This window comes from Dromiciops gliroides, chromosome 1, assembly GCF_019393635.1.
Source record: "Dromiciops gliroides isolate mDroGli1 chromosome 1, mDroGli1.pri, whole genome shotgun sequence".
In the NCBI taxonomy this organism is placed as follows: Eukaryota; Metazoa; Chordata; class Mammalia; order Microbiotheria; family Microbiotheriidae; genus Dromiciops; species Dromiciops gliroides.
In genome coordinates this window covers 680,128,303-680,142,541 of record NC_057861.1, presented here as the reverse complement: position 1 = coordinate 680,142,541, position 14,239 = coordinate 680,128,303, and the positions used below count along the sequence as shown (strand labels likewise).

Here is a 14,239-nt window from a genome sequence, read left to right as displayed (position 1 = left end):
CTGCCCTCCCCCACGGCGCTCAGCTGTGGAGGGTGAGGGGACTGTCCATCTTGTAAACCACTTCCTAGTTCAGCCCCAAAGGGAAATTAACCAGATACTTTACTCCCTCTCATTAGTTATTCCAAAATGGTGAGCTAGCTGGGAATAAACTGGAAAATCTGCTGGAGGTGCTGATGAGAGCTTTTGAAGGACCTCAAGAAATTGCTATACTAGTGACTGCTCAATTTCTATATCCACTTGGGGTTTATTTTTCCACAACAGCCTTGTGAGGGAGGCAGAAAAAGTATTCTTATCCCATTTTACAGATGAAAGAACAGAGGCTTCAAAAGGTGAAATGTATCCCTAGCAAGGTTTTGAGTCAGGAAACTCAACCTCACTCATGACCCTCAGGGATTCTTCAACCTATCTTACCCATCTCCATGGTCTCCCTACACCTCTCACCCAGGTCACATTGAGCCAGGGCGTTCCCTGACAGCGCTCCCCTCACCCACCCAAAAAGAGTCCTGGGCATGCTCCTGAGGGCCTCGGTACAAAGCCTAGGATAAGAGAGAATGAATGATGCCAGTGGCTGACACCTGCCTCTGTGCATTTTCTCCATGTGGGTAGAGGGGGCTCCAACAGCCCCTGTAACCACATTCCCCAAGGCTTCCGCCCAGCTCTCAGCCACCAACGGTACCCAGCTGCAGCTGATGGGGGCCTTATCTTCCAGGGCTTGGGGGGAAAATGCCCCCCTCCATAGTAATCCAGGACACAAGGCTCTTCTCCTTGAATACACACTCACTGCTATACACAATACCACTCATAGCACATATGCCACCCACACCATCCATCCACACATCCCACATATCACGTACAAACACACCACACATATATACGATAGACATGCCCCACACTCACCACAAATAGTCTCACACATCATATACCTCCCATACCACATATGCCACACCCACCCACAAGTCTTATACTATCCACACATGCCCACACACCACACATATCCTATACATTGGCCACCTACCATATGCTCCCAAACCACATAGCCACACACATACAAGACCAACACACATTATATTATACAACACCACACACACACACCATGTATATCACAGCCCCACAATCACAATACTATCTACACTCTAACTGTGGGTCATGACCCCATAGGGGGTTGTGTAACTGACTGTGGGGGTAGTGAAAAATTTGGCAACCATAAAAGGTTATGTATACCTATTTTATATACCTATATACCCAGGGTTGAGTAAAAATCTCTTGGGTAAAAAGGGGTCACAAGTGGAAAAAGTTTAAGAAACCCTGCTCTAGGGGGCAGTTAGGTGGTGCAGTGGATAGAGCACCAGCCCTGGAGTCAGGAGTACCTGAGTTCAAATCCAGACTTAGACACTTGACACTAGCTGTGTGACCCTGGGCAAGTCACTTAACCTTCACTGCCCTGCAAAAAATAAAAAAAGAAATGCTGCTCTATACCTACCTACATCATACCTACATCATACATCTCATAGACATATACCACATACACAATATACAGCCCACATACAATATAAACAGACATCATTTACTGTACAATCTTCCACTCACATATGCTATATATACATGACCATGCATGACAAACATACAACATACAATGCCATATACCCAACATATGCCCAAACACCTCACATGTCACACAATATACCTCATATGCCAATGTATGCTACTCATGACATATACATATCACACTAGACTATGTATACATACCCCACGCCACATGTATTACATACATATGTACCCACACCCCTCACGTAAGTACCAACCACAGAGACAGGGACACTCCAGACCCATAGCACATACTCTCACACACACACATGCACACACACACACACACACACACACAACTCTCAGACTATACTCATTTATCCCACACACATAACACATTATAAACATATATCACTAAAAGGTAGGAATGAAAGCCTGAGGCCTGTGGCAAAGGTGTGGGGATTATTGCTCACTAGACCCCCAAAAAACCCTGACTGCCCCCAGTAGAATTTAGGGGATAGCACCCACAGAAAGGGTAGATAGAGAAGGAATGAGCCACATCTGCCATGTCTGCAGCTGATGCTTCTTTCCTCATCCCTCCTTTCACCTTGCCCCACCTCCTCTCTGGCTCAAAGTTTGAAGGTTGAAACATCATCCATGTGCTATCCCTTCCATTCCCTTGAGGCCAGAGCCACCCTCTCTTCCCACAATACGCCATCTCTGTCGGTGACTAAAGATCTCATTCTTCCATCCTGGGGAGGGAGCACCTTGTAAACTGAACACAGATCCCGAACTCGAAGCTTTCTTTTTTTCTTTTTTTTAGTGAGGCAATTGGGGTTAAGTGAATTTCCCAGGGTCACACAGCCAGTAAGTGTCAAGTATCTGAGGCGGGATTTGAACTCAGGTCCTCCTGAATCCAGGGTGGGTGCTTTATCCACTGCGCCACCTAGCTGCCCCTCTGCTAATCATTTTTTATCTATCTCCAGACTAGAGGCTCTTAACCATTTTTGATATCATGGACCTGTTGGGCACTATATCTGGAGATACCTATGAACCCCTTATGAAAGGTGTAAATTTTAAGTGCAAAAAATTAAATACATAAGATTACAAAAGAAACCAATTCTGTTTAAATATAGTTAGCCACTTAAAAAAAAAACACCACTGGTTAAAAATCCTGCATGATACAGTTTCTATCCCAGGGTTATGAAGGATTAGAACTAGAACCATAGAACCTAGAAAGTTAGGCCCTTAGAGGTCACCTAGTCTAACTGCCTCATAGTACAGTTGTGGAAACCGAGGTTCAAAGAGAAGGAACTTGTCTAAGATCACCCAGAAAGTTAGCATCAAAAAAGAACTGGAAGTAGATGCCCAATAATTGGGAATGGCTAAATAAACTGTGATACATGAATGTGGTGGAATATTAGGGGATGCAGGAGAAAATTTAGGCAAAGTAAAAAAATCATTCTAGAAATCTTTTATATCAATTTTTAACTCTTTTTAAAAGAAAATTAGTGGTAGAGTTAAGACTAGAATGCTTCTAGACAAAGTGTACTAGAGGAAACCTCATTGCATGGCAAAGCCACCAACTAACACAGACCCATCCACCACGGATGCTCTCCCCTTCTGATGATGGAATGTTCCCAAAGAGCCTTCCAAGACCAAGTTGATGTGACCTCAACATCCCAGAATTTCTGTCTGTGCAACCAACCTGTGTGCCTATCTAAATGTGTGTTGGTATATGATCAAACATCTGTGTTGAATGTATATTTCTCCATGTTTGTGTCTTGTCTTTCTTATATCTCTTAAAGCCCTCTCTTACATCCCACCCGTTCCCTTGACTCACCCTAGTTCGGGCTTTCACCTCTTACCAGGATTATTGGAAAAGCCCTGACTCAAATCTCTCCCTTATCTAATCCACCCTCTGCTCGGCTGTCAAACTGATTTGCTGAAAGTGAAGACGACCATGTTAACATCTCCATCCAATAAACTCTGGTGGCTTCTCATTACACTGAGGATCAAAGATAAACCACCGTCTATAGGAAATCTTTCCTGATCCCCTTGGTTGCTAGTGCTTTCCTTCAAAAAATGACCCTGAGCTTGGATCTTCTTCATACATACATAGAGTCAGGCATATATATGCACACTCCAAAATTACCTTTATCTTGTGTATCTCTTTTGTATGTGTTTACATTCATACACACACATGCGTACCCTTATACACATACACATATATACTCTCAAAAATTACCTTGTATTTATTTTGCATATAAAGACATTACACATGCATGTATATATGTATTGTTCAGACATACACGCATCCGTGTGCATAAATGGATATATGTACAATAAATGCAAACATGTGTATACAAGTATGCCTACATATAAGTATGCCTATACATGCATGTTGTCTCCCCTGGTAGCATATAAACTCCTTGGTGGCAGAAAGTATTTTATTTTTTCTTTCTACCCTCAGTGTTTCATGTGGTGCCTGATACACAGTAGGTGTTTAATAAATGCCTTTTGCTTGATTGTACACATGCTCTATGAGTATATAGGTAAGGGCTGTAGTTGTGTGTGTGTGTGTGTGTGTGTGTGTGTGAGAGAGAGAGAGAGAGAACACACACATCTTTGGGTGTGATATAGTTATGAGTGCCTGTATATGTGTGTTAGGTAGGGGGTAGCAGGGAAGAAGAAAGAGTGGCACTGTCCCAAGGCTAATTAACCTCATTAGGTAATGAAATTCACTTGGGAAAGGGAAAAGAAAGGAGACTGGACCTGCACATGTTCTTCCCTTCCCCCCTGCCTTCCTCCCTCATTCCTTCTTCCCTCTCTCTTTAGCTCTGTTTGGAGAAGCTGAGGATCGAGCTCCTCAGAACAAAAGGGAGAAGTGAAGGGGGGAAGTGGGGTGAGTCTAAACCCCTCCCCCCAAGTCTTAGGCCTTGGAGAGCCAAGCCTCTGCTCTGCCCCTTTTCCCATCCCCCAGCTGCTTGAATCATCAGAATGAGACTTCCCAGTGGGGAGTTCCCTGCTTGGCTCTGGGGGGACATGGAACTGTGACCAGCTGGACACTTCTCCATATCCCTTCTTCTGAAGGTCCTGTTCTCCTACTCTCAGAGTCAGCATTGTCCCCACCCTTTGTTCTTAGGACCCTAGCTTGGGATCCAGATTCAGGAAAAAGTCAGTCCAGCCCCCATACTCTGGATCTCCAGACTGGTTCTGTTTTGCCTTGTTGGGATATACCAATGGTCAAGAGGGGAAAAGAAGAAGAAGAAAAGAGGAAGGAAAGAGGAAATGAAGGGAGAGGGGAAAAGACAGGGGAGAGGGAGTCAGGGGAGAAGGAAGAGGGAATGAGAAGGGAGGGAAAAGCACCCTGTAAACTTCTATTCTGATGAAGATAAAGATATCAACATTGTCCTAGTTTGGAAGATAGGATGTAGTGATAGGGGTTGAAGTGTTCAGTCAATATTTGGGGAAGACTTTGGTCGAAAAAGCACATAGGACTAGGAATCAGGAGGCCTGGGTTTGAGTCCTGACACTCACTTATCGTGGAATCTCAAGAGAGTCACTTGATAGTTCTGGGCCTCAGCTTCTCCGTCTGTAAAATGAGGGGGTTGGACTAGATTATCTCTAGGGTCTCCTTCAGCTCTGATAACTTATGAATCTATGGAAAAATTTTAATATACATGACAGGTTTTTCTTTCATTCTCTACCTTTTTTCCACAGAAAAAAGAGAGAGATTATACTAGCATTCAAAGGATTAAGTTAGATTGTGGATGAAAGGCCCAAAGCCCACCAACAAAACAGAGCTTCTGGACTGGCTAAAAGTGCGCCAGGGATTGAATCTAGTCCAAAGCGCTCAGGTAGGCCGATCTCAAATCAGTACTGGGAGTTCTGGGACAACAGATTTCAGTCAGGGAAAAAGCTCCCAGCCTAGATCTAAGCATGGGGCCAAGCTTGGCAGGGGGGAAGGGGGGATAAACAGGGGATGCTTCACCCAGCTAGCTCTGAGTGGTTTTCTTTGATAACACACTCTTGTTCTGTGTTTGTATTGTGCAACCCTACCCTTGATAGCTCTGTTATAAGTCTTCTTCCTTGTGACAAACACCCAAAAAAGAAGGGAAAAAAGGGACTGGTCACAGAACAGGGCACCATGAAGTAGGGGGACAGAATCAGAGAGTTGAACAAGCTCAAGTTTCTGACAAAGTTTCTAATTGAGTAGGAAAGAGAATCTGAGACAAGAGCAAACAATCCCTGGGTAAGACTTGAAAAGGGATCGAGGCCCTAGAAGGCTGGCATGACTAGCAAAGTGCCCACTCTAAGATGCCCTTCTCACAAGGGGCATCCCACCCCCATATGTGAAAGATACATGAAAATCCTTGGTAACTGGCACATAGATGTGTCCCCAAACCTGTTGAGATGATATCAGAGGAAAGGAGAGACCAGAGCAAGGCAGAACTAGTCAGGGAAGACTTCCTGAAAGAGAGAGAATGGGGATAGTCCCTGGCAAAATTGCAAAGTAGCGAGTTTAGTTCTGCTGCTTTCTTCTTCCCTATCTTGCTGCTCTGCCAGGACCCCCACCTCATGAAATCTGCCATATATTGGAAGGGGGCCCTTGCTTAATAGAATGTGTTTTCCCCAAAGGTGTTAACAAAGGGGCCTGCAAACAGCAGGTGTTTAATAAATGTCTGTTAAATGAATGAATGAAAGCTTCTGACAAATCCATCCACTCTGAGCTATTAGTGATATGATATGCTACTCTTCTGAGGATTAAACTAAATTTTTATTTCCCAAAATCATCCTGGAAAGGGCAATGCTTAACCCACAGGAATGAATTGGTAATGGCAGAATTTATAAGTGATGATAGGCCAGTGGAAGAAAGATATGAGATTTCAACCTTGCCCATGGTCTCAAATTCCATTCCACCCCAGTGGCACCCACCTATTTACTTCCACTTACTTCTCTTATACTATGGGTTAGCCTGGAGGTGGGCATCGTAACAGAGAGGCACAAAACCAGCTAAGAAGGCATTCATTCTGAGAGTCAGCAGACCGGGGTTGGAGTGCTTCCTTTGGCATTAAGTCACTCTATGGCCTCAAGAAAGTTATTTCTCTTCTCTGGGCTTCATTTCCTTTATGTTCAGTGAGAAGCTGGGTCTCTACCTTTTCTTCTAGCTGTAAAAATCTCTGAGCCCAGGATGATAAGGTTCTAACACTCTGAGTCTAGCATCCCCCAAAATAACCCCCTCACCCCTTTAGAAGCAACACTCACCCCTCCCTCCCCAGCAAAGGGAACCTACCTAAACTTCTTTTGCCTACACAGTTAGAGAAGCAGAGGCTAGGGGCCACAGACCGGTGATGAGTGCAGAGTGCTCTGCATACAGACCCAAGGGTGATGTATCGTCTCAGGCAACTCTCCTTCCTTCCATCCTTCCATCCTTCTCTCTGGCCTACAAAATCCTTCTTCCAAACTAGGGCCTAGAGATCCTGAGGAGCAGGACGCCCAGCCAGAACTAAGCAAAGAAGCCACAAATCCAACATAACCTGCCTGAAAGGGACATTAGGAGAGCACAGGCCTCCTAAGCCCAGCCCAGCCAATCCCAAACCCATCACAGTCCTCAGCCTTAGCCAGCGTCCTAGGTACCAATACTCTAAACCAATATTCTAGAGGCAGATAATTGGGCCTGATTCCCCAGAGGCCTGGTCTTTGGCATCAGAGACAGCAAAAAAGAAACACTAAGGAAACAAAATTGGTGAGGGACCGAGGAGGCCCCTGGATCATCATTACCTGCAGTTCCTGACTAGAGCCTCACTCTTTGTCCAAGGTCCTTATATAACAGGTGATTCTGAGGAATAAGAAAGATACAGCCAGGGCAGCTAGATGGCGCAGTGGTTAAAGCACCAGCCTTGGATTCAGGAGTACCTGAGTTCAAATCCAGCCTCAGACACTTGACACTTACTAGCTGTGTGACCCTGGGCAAGTCACTTAACCCCCATTGCCTTAAAAAAAAAAAAAAGAAAGATACAGCCTAGACTGGCACTAGGTGAGACCAAAGGGTGTCCAATTGCTACCAGACCTGCAGGGTCAAGACAGAAAGAGGGTGAGTCAGGTAACCATTTCAGAAATACCTTTTGAATCTACAAGTAGAAGGGTAGAAAAAGTATCAGACTAGGAGCTGGGAGGTCTGGATTTTTTCTAGTCTTTACACATCTGGAAAAGAAGGGATTTGGTTGAATTTGATACAATTATTCCTCTTTTTCTGTCAAGGACCCCCTTTTACCTTCTAATGAAGCCTATGGGCCCCTTCTCAGAATGCTTTTACATATATAAATTAAAATACATAGGATTACAAAAGAATCCAATTAAAAAAATTAAAAAAAAAAAAGAAACCGATTCTACTGATGTAGTTTACCTATCTGACTATATTCTATCAGTCTATCGAGCTATAAGAAAACAAGTTCACAGACCCCAAGTTAAGAACCCCTGGATTAGATGGTCCTGAAGGTCCCTTTTGATTCTGATGTTCCATGGTGCCAGGTCTTTCAAAAACACTCATGAAGAGCCCAGCTCTGTGCTAGGCATTAAGGAAGAGATAAAGATACATAAACCAGATTCCCTTCTGTCTAGGAGCTCCAGACAGGCCAGGGAGAGAACACAGGGTGGGCAGCTGGGTTCTAAGCACAGAACGATCCATTCCCCAGCCCATGCCCGGAGGCGCACAGCTATCCCCCAAACCACAGATATACTAGTTCACCTGTCTCCTTTGCCCTCCTCCAAAAGGTCACAGACCCAGGGCAGCTAGGGGGCACAGTGAATAAAGCACTAGCCCTGGATTCTGGAGGACCTGAGTTCAAATTTGACCTCAGATATTTGACACTTACTAGCTGTGTGACCCTGGGCAAGTCATTTAACCCTCATTACCCCCCCCCCAAAAAATGTTAAATAAACAAAAGGTCACAGACCCAGTGCCCAGGGCACAGCTGTATTCACTGGCTTAATAATTCTCCTTTTCTTAACTTTAAATTATTTTAACTTATAATTTAGATTCTAATTATCTCTTCCTGTTAAATGGTGTCAGTCCCCTGCAGTCATAGCCCAGAATCAACCCAGAATAGGCTACTCTCCATTATCCAGGGCTTGATTATCCAGACCTCCATTTTCCCTTTTGGCTCCTAGCCTGAGGGAACTTCCCTTGGCCTTCTCTCAGGAAGCCTGGCAGAAAAATTCTGGGAGTTTAGAGCTGGAAAGGGCCTATTGTCCAATTCCCTAAATTTGCAGATGAAGAACCTGAGGCCCAGAGAGGTAAGAGCCTGCCCCAGGTGACCTGGGTAGAAAAAGGGAGGGCTGGAATTGGAATCAAGGTACTCAGACCCCAAATCCAGTGCTCTTTCCACCATACCAAGCTGGCTCCAGTCTATATCAGCACTTGGGAACTGGGGACTAGAAACTGGGGACTAGGGCCAGACGGGCAAGAAGGAATAGGGGCAGAGATCTTGGACAAGGATCGAGCCTAGAACCAAATCTTGGAATTATCTAGAGTCGTTATTTTACATATCTGGCTTTCCCTGTACCCCAGTACCTACATAATTATAGTCTTGGGCACTTTACTTCTGTGTGTCTTGTCCCTGTGTCCTTATCTCCATCCCTGCCTAGATCAGATTTTCATCACCTCTTGCCTGGACTATCTCAAGAGCTTACTAATAGATCCCCCTGTCTCCAGTCTCCCCCCACCCCCAGCTTTATTCCTTCCCCCACACAGCTATCAAATTGGAATTCCTAAAGTACAAATTGGACCATGTGACTTCCCTGCTCAAGAAGCTTCACTGGCTCCCTATACCCCAAAGGATGGAATTCATACAAACTCCTCTCTTTACCTTTTCAAGCCTATCATAATCTGGCTCCACACTACCTTTCCAGGACAATTTCACCCTGCTCCTCTCAAAGGCTTTTCTGCAGCCAAACTGACCTTCTGGTTGCTCACCTAACTCAACATTCCATCTTCCACCGCAGTGCAGTGCAGTGCAGTACAGTGCCTTTGCACGGACTGTCCCCCAGCCTAGAATGGACTGGCTCCTCATCCTTGGAATCACCAGCTCCCTTCAAGGTTGGGTTCAAATGCTGCCTACTCCCAGAAGCCTCTCACCATCCCTCCAGTCAGCAGAGCCATTCCCCAGACCCCAGGAAATGACTGTATATATTTATCTGTGTACAAGTTTCCTCCCGGTAGAGTCTAAGTTCTTCAAGGGCAAACACTGTTTTGTTTTTTTACTTTTGACTGCATAGTTCCTGGAAAACTGTGGGGGTTTGGTCCAGACCTGCAATTTCATAGGCATGATGAAACTCCTTTTTATCAATGCAGATTTCAGTCAATAAGCATTTATTAAGCACCTACTATGTGTGTGGCACTTTGCTAAGGGCTGGGCATATAAAAAAAGGCAAAAGATAGTCCCTATCATCAAAGGAATAGCTAGGTGACATGGTGGATAGAGCAGTGAGCCTGGACTCCTCTTCCTGAGTTCAAATACAACTTCAGACACTTACTAGCTCTGTGATCCTGGGCAAATCACTTACCCCTGTTTGCCCCAGTTTTCTCATCTGTAAAATGAGCTGGAGAAGGAAATGGCAAACCACTCCAGTATCTTTGCCAAGAAAACCCCAAATGGGGTCACAAAGAGTCAGACACAACTGAAAACAACTGACCAACAATAACAACCCTCATAGAGCTCACAATCTAATGGAAGAGACAACATGCAAGCAAATATATAGAAACAAGCTGTGTACAGGAGAAATAGGAAATAATCAACAGAGGGGAGGTGCTAGAATTTAAAGGGAGTGGGAAAGATTTCCTGTAAATGGTGGGATTGTAGCTGGTCCTTGAAGGAAGCCATTGGATGGGAGATGAGAAGGGGGCAAAAAATCTGGCTCTTCCTGACTCTAAGACTAGATCTCTTTCCACTGCATCCCATTAAATGCTCATTGAACTGTGTGATTGTGATCCTAAGAGGTTAAGCCCAAGCCTTTCCTAATCCTTCCCTCTAATACAGGTCAGAGGCAAGAGCTAGGGCACTCAGAACTCCATCAGAGAAGCCACTTTCTCTAAGCACTGTGAACACACAGGAATGCATGGATATACATACATACAGTACAAGTTTGTACATGCATGTACACTGTCTACACACACAGTGTCATTGGTCATCTACACTCAACCACAGAATAAAGCATGGAGTCACACTCTCACAGAGAGTAAGTTTCATACACTAATAGAGCAGGCATTCACAGAGTCATGCACACTCACACACACACAACCAGACATACCCACACAGTAACAGTCACTCAATCACGCACAGTCACATTCACATTCACTGCCTCCCACACATTTAGTTGAATATTCGCCCTCTGCTGGTCTGTTGCTAGGCACTCTGATTCAAACTGTTTCTACCACAAGGAAGCCAGAATGACCTGGGTCTCCACCTCTCAGTGACCCCATCACAGGTGGCTACAGCATGTCTGAGGGTTTTTGAAAAGAAACCACACACACACATACACATCAGGTGGATGTATGTATAAATTTACCATTTAGTGTCTACACGGATAAACTGTGCCAATACCTAAATCCCCAGCAGGATTCACAGTGGCACGGGAACTAGAGACAGGAGATAGACAGCCAGAGGGAGCTCATAGTCACACTGGACACAGGGAATTAGGGCACAAAGAGATAGGACACAGAACAAGCACACAGATATGCAAGACAAACAGTGACAGAGATAACAGAACATGAAGAGACAGAAGTCATGAAGGAAACAGAAAGAACACAGACAGAAAAATGCAGACTCTATCCAGAGCTGGATAGATGGAGACACATGAGATTATACAGGGAGAATCCCTAAGAAAATTCACCTGAATGGTGGTGAGAAATTCCCTAGCCATAAGTCTTTCCCATTGCTTGCCAGCCAAGGAAGGAAGTCGGGGGATGGAGGGGGTGTGTGGAGGAGAAGGGAAAAGACGGTCAGATAAGATCAGCCTCCTTCTCCACTCCCCACCAAAACTTAGAAATGGAAGGGATCGCACATGATGATGACCTCTGTGTGTGGGAGTAGGTGGGTTCATTCTCTGTTCTCTATTCTCATCCCCCCCCAACACACAGACAGGCTACTCATCAAACCAAGAAGTGTCCAGGCTTCCCTTCCAAAGGTCCCCTCTTGTTTGGTCCAGGATCAGAGGGTGAAGTAGCTCCAGATCTACTGTAGGTCCAGCTGAGATGGAGGGTACAGCTGTCCCTTCAAGTTCAGGAAAGGTGGTAACAGGAAGATAAGAGACAGGGACAGAGAAAGACAGAGTCTAGGGCACACAAAAAGAAGAAGGAAATGAAGGAAAGAAGAAAGAGACCCCAGCGGCAAGAGAAGAGATGTAGAAGGCAGGTAGTCACTTAGCTAAATTAAGCCATCTCTTTCCCTTTGTCCTGATGAGGAAAGGAGTCAGAAATAGGAGAGAGGACAGTATGTAGCTGGAAGGAGGGCAGAAAGTGAGGTGCTGGGATGGAGGAGACATTGGAGGAAGGGTAAGAACACAAAAGAGAGGGCAGAGAAAGGAAGGGAAGCCCAAGGGGATAAGGAACAGAGTGGTGGTTGGGACAAAGCAAGACCAAGCAACAAATGAACCAATGTGGCAGGAGAAACAACATGAGGGAGATGTCGAATGGTTGACAATGAATGAGAAGAGCAATGGATAAGTGGGCATAAGTGAGGGCGTCAATTGATGTGGGGATGACAGATGGAAGTCAGTGGGATGTGGGATGATGGCTATTAGAGGTAGAGGAAGTAAGATTACAGACTGGAAGACAATGAATGAGGGACATCAAAATATTGGGATGGTTGACAGGACGTTGGATGGGGGACAATGGAGGAGAAGATGAATAGGGATGACGCTTTTGGAAGACAATGATGGGGAGATGATGAATTTGGGGTTCAACAAATGAGGGCATTATGGATGAGAGGACATGGATGGAAGATGATAAATTGGGGGTGGGGCAGGCAATGCCGATGGAGTAGTTATCAAGCTGCGAGAGAGACAGGTTTCCTCAATCAAGGGAAGAGTGACTAGAGGCACAAAGAGAGGAGAGACCCAACAACTGACAAAGTCAGAAGAAAGGTCGCTGGGAAGGCAAAGCAGCAGAAGGGTCCATAGCCATACTTTTCACTTAGTTCAGTTTAAGAAGGGCCCTGAGACTCCCAAAGTCCAGAGCCAAGAGAATGGTAGCCCGGACTGCCCTGAAAAGACCTGGTTTCCTCTCCCAATTCCCCAGTCCCAAGGGGTGAGGGGTCCTTAGCCCCCCCTCCCGGTTCCCTCCTACCTCCTCACCTTCCGGTGGCCAAGAAAGGGGGATTGTCTCTCTTGGATGAGGGGTCTCTCCAGGCCCGGTAGCCTTCTTCGCCTTCGAGGGCTTATCCCGGACAACACCCCCGAAGGAGTCTGGGAGAGCTTTCTGCTCTGGGGCGAGGAGTGGTCTCAGGTTGGGGAGGTCTCTGCTGTCCGTTCTCACGGCCCCCTCACGATCTGGGACTAGGCGGGAGGGGATGGAGGAGAATTGAGGGTGGAGAGTCTCTCCTCTTAGTTCCGGGGGTGGAGAGAAGGCTGGGGGTGGGGGTCTGTCTCTTAGTTCCAGGGGAGTCTCGGCGCTCCAGAGAGAGGTGGGGGGAATCGCGAGGGTGAAGTCTCTGGCTCTCGGCTTTGGGGAGTGTCGTGAGCCCTAGGGTCCGTCTCGGCGCTCTAGGAGGGGGCGGCAATCTCTCAGTCCTCAGGAACTTGGCGCTCAGGAGGTTGGGGGGAGTCTCAGTCCTGGTGCTAGTTCCGCCGGGTGAGTGCGGCGATCGCTTAGTCTCTGGGGTGTCTCTGCCTCGGGAGTGGAGGGATCAGTGGGTTCCCAGAGTGACTTCGCCCCGGGAGCGGAGGGATCGCTCAGTCCTTTGGGGGTCTCTGCACCCTAAGAGTTGGGGCGGGGAGGAGGTGTGAGAACCTCTGGGTCCGTGGGGTCTCTGCGCCCCAGGAGTCGGGGGATCGCTCCGTCCAAGTAGTCTCTTCTCTCCGAGAGTCTCTCGGTTCTGCTGGACCACGGCGTGCAGGCTATCTTTTGGCCCAGAAGTCTCTCGGCTCCGGGAGGGGGGGGAGGGGGAGGGGAGGGGGAGTGGACCTCTTGTATGGGGAGGGGGTTTCTCTTCGCTCCGGTTGGTAGGATCTCAAAGCCCCAGGATCCCTCTGCTCTGGGGCCGGGGGAGTTCCCTCTCTCGTTCGGTTCCGGGGCCCGGACACCGCCGCTCCGGTCGCCTTTTGCTCCGGGTACCGTCACACAAGGAAGTGCGGGATGGGGGGCGGGGCGGCCGAGACCTCACCCAGGTGCTGGGAACCCCGGCGGCCCGCCCAGTTCCGCCCAGCGCCTCCAAGGGCCGCCTCCGAGGCCGCCCTGGAGCCCTCCGCTCCCCGCGCCCCTCCCCTCCTCGGGTTCCTCAGCCGAGGTCTCCCTCCTTCCCTCTCTCTCTCCTGGCCCCTCCTTTCCCTCGGCCCCCCAAGCTGCACCTCTGCTGCCGCCCCGCCCCTCTACGCTATTTCGTACTTTTTGTATCTTGCAGGAGTGTTCGTGAATGAGTGTGAGTGTGAGTGTGTGTGAGTGTGTGTGTGTGTGTGTGTGAGACAGACAGACAGACAGACAGACAGACAGACAGAC

At 47.1% G+C, this 14,239-nt stretch overlaps 1 protein-coding gene across 1 annotated transcript in view; it reads right to left on the bottom strand.

The window, feature by feature from the left end:
• Nucleotides 1-13,952, bottom strand: part of PRKCD (protein kinase C delta) — a 64,333-nt gene extending 50,381 nt beyond the window's left edge. Inside the window, 1 exon segment of the mRNA XM_043979027.1 lies at nucleotides 12,880-13,952. The gene's annotated coding sequence lies outside the window, so the exon portion shown is untranslated.
• Nucleotides 13,953-14,239: the final 287 nt, after the last annotated feature.